A 3,227-nucleotide genomic window follows, 5' to 3' on the forward strand; every position below is an offset into this window, starting at 1 on the left:
AATGTTGACTATGTCAGACCCACCAGTACTGTTAATGTTGACTGTGTCAGACCCACCAGTACTGTTAATGTTGACTGTGTCAGACCCACCAGTACCGTTAATGATGACTGTGTCAGACCCACCAGTAATGTTCCCTTCCCCTGTGACCCATCGGACCGGCACCCCCTCCTCTGTGATCGACCCAAAACGCGCCGTTTTGTTCTTAGTTGTTTTTAATATTTCATGTTCCCCCGCGTGACAGAAAGACGTGTTGGATGATGAACGTGATTATTCATTATTAATTAATAACTTCTGGTTATTAAAGCACACCTGAAGCCTTTACAGTCCTAGACTGCAGTGTGTGTGTATGTGTGTACTGTACAGAGATACTCCGTCCCTCACCCTGAACACACTAATAACGCTGACACATGTGTGTGTGTGTGTGTGTGTGTGTGCATGTGCTTGTGTGTGTGTACATGCGTGTGTGTGTGTGCGTGTGAGAGTGTGTGTGTGCGTGTGCGTGTGAGAGAGTGTGTATGTGTGTGTGTACGTGTGTGTGTGTGTGTGTGCGTGTGTGTATATGTGCGTGTGAGAGTGTGTATGTGTGTGTGTACGTGTGTGTGTGTGTACGTGTGTGTGTGCGTGTGTGTATATATGCGTGTGAGAGTGTGTGTGTACATGTGTGTGTGTGTGTGTGTGTGTGTGTGTGTGATTTACAGTGTTTGGAAGTTGCAGGAGCTGCCTACGTACCATCTGGCCTCAGAAAGCCTGCTGAGATCTCTCACACACACACACACACACACTCACACGCACACGCACATTATTTAACACGTGTGACACATCTACGTGTAACAAAACAGGTAATAATAAAATAATAAATGTATACATGTGATGAAACGTTCATTTGAATGAATTTTAAAAGATGAAAATGGCAATGATAGTTAACATCACTAAATCGTTGAGAAAGTGTTTTTCAGACAACTTACTGGTTTTCTTAGCAAAAACATTTTACTTAAGCAATATCACACGAGAGGGAGTGTGTTATACTGAATATCAGCACGGCTGTGATTCGGTCGTAGGTACGAGGCCGTCTAGTAACCTGAACACAAACTAGCTACTTTGTATCGTGGCTAGCTACTTTGTATCGTGTACATTTCCATGTATTGTGCAACCAGTGAAATATGACTCGGTTGACAGTCGCTTTGGTGGCATGTGTGAATGTGATTCAGAGTCAGACGAGTTGACATCAGACAGCACGCTGCTCCATCGTTTTCTAGTGTGCACATTATAGTCAAATATCAACATGAGTCAACTCCCTAACAATGAATACGGTGAGGTATCCAGTAGTACACAGTCTATTCTAGCACAAGCAATTGAATCAGACGCGCCTCTTGAACTCACACTTACAAAATATGTCCAGAGGTTAGAACAGCAGTACGATGGCGCAGGTCCGCTCTACAATGCAGTCTAATTAACGGTCATTTAGAACACCTGTGCGGCGGAGTGATACATAGTTAAAAGTCCCAGTGCTGTTATACTGTATATCGTAACTCATGGAATGCCTCTTGTCCAATCAAATTACTTGGTCGGAACTAACTGTTGTATAATTAGTACTTTAGTTTCAATCAGGTTTTCGTTCTAACCACAGTACTGAGACTGCATTAGTAAAGGTTGTAAACGATCTCAGACTTATCATATATGCTGGTGGTGTATCAGTTCTTGTCTTGTTCGGTTTGAGTGCTGCTTTTAATACAGTAGATCACAGTATTCTAATACATTGTTTATACAACTGTGTTGGTCTCTCAGGACTTGTATTAGAGTGGGAGACTCTGTTTCTGATAATGTTGACATCACATGTGGGGTCCCTCAGGGGTCTATTCTTGGTCCCTTGCTCTTCTCCCTGTATATGATCCCATTAGGTGGTATCATCAGAAAACATGGTGTAAATTGTCATAGTTATGCTGATGATACTCAGCTGTACAGTATTGATAATTCACATGCACTCAGCTCGCTGGAGAATTGTCTCCAAGATATAAAACTTTGGATGACCAAACATTTTCTACAACTAAATCAGGACAAAACTGAGATTCTTGTCATTGGACCAAAAACCCCAAAACACAAATTGTCGAATACGATGGGAACCTTGCTTTCAAACCGCAAACATGAGGCTAAGAATCTAGGTGTGATTATCTATCACTAGAAATGCTTTTTTATCATCTATGGCAGTGGTTCTCAACCTTTTTTGGGCCAGCGCCCCCCTGTCCATTATCCAGGTCTCTTACCGCCCCCCATCAAAAAAAGTAGGCTTATTTTCTTCCCTGAATATTAATGTTGACTAATATTCTGTGTTATATCATTTAAAAAGCATGTCACTGAATGCCAAATAATGGATTTGATTTAACTGGGCAGTTGGAATATCATTATCATTAGTCTACCAGAGAGCAGAAAAGCCATGTGAATGTGAATAAAAATGCTGTTTCTGAGTGTTAAACAAACTCAGACAAGAGCAGAGAATACAAACAGACTGCTACGGAACAGCAGCAATTTCACACATGTCCGGTGCAGAACAAACAGTAGGCTACACAACTGTACATTACAACTAACATTGTTAGTTTTTTATGTGTGCTGGTGTTGCATTTCGGCAAATTGCTGTTTTATGATGCTAATATTTATTCATTTTTTATTGGACTTTGGGGGGGGTGGTGTCACAATATGGCGGCAAACGCTAGGGGGCTATTATTTAAATATTTTATTTTGTATTCTATGGTATTATTTTCATAAACTGACCACTTAGTTCGAATTTCTCATATCAAAACATATCAAAACATAACAAAGTTCCAAAGTTCAGAGCTCTGCGCTCTGGGAGCGCTCAGAGATGGGTGCTCTGACTGAAAACACGGTTTTGCCCGAGCGAACTGACCGTTCGTGCATTTACAAACGTACCCGTAATAACACTGCTGACAGCTGATCAATCGCAAGCAGAGTAGTGGTTTCCTATAGCAACAAAAGACGCTGACAGCTGTTCGGAGTGCTTATGTGTTCGTTTCCAGGACATCACAAGAGGAGCAACATATCACAAAAAAAGCGATCGTATATTTTAGTTTGTAAAGGTTAAGACGAACACATTGCAATGCTAACCTCAGAATGGCACTAGGGATAACATCCACAACAACACTTAACAGTAATACATTTATGTAATATACTGTGATGAACCTGCGAGGGGAGGGGACATTCGTAGCTGATTTCTC

The sequence above is a fragment of the Nansenia antarctica genome (genome assembly GCF_963989245.1).
Source record: "Nansenia antarctica genome assembly, chromosome: 3".
NCBI lineage: Eukaryota > Metazoa > Chordata > Actinopteri > Argentiniformes > Microstomatidae > Nansenia > Nansenia antarctica.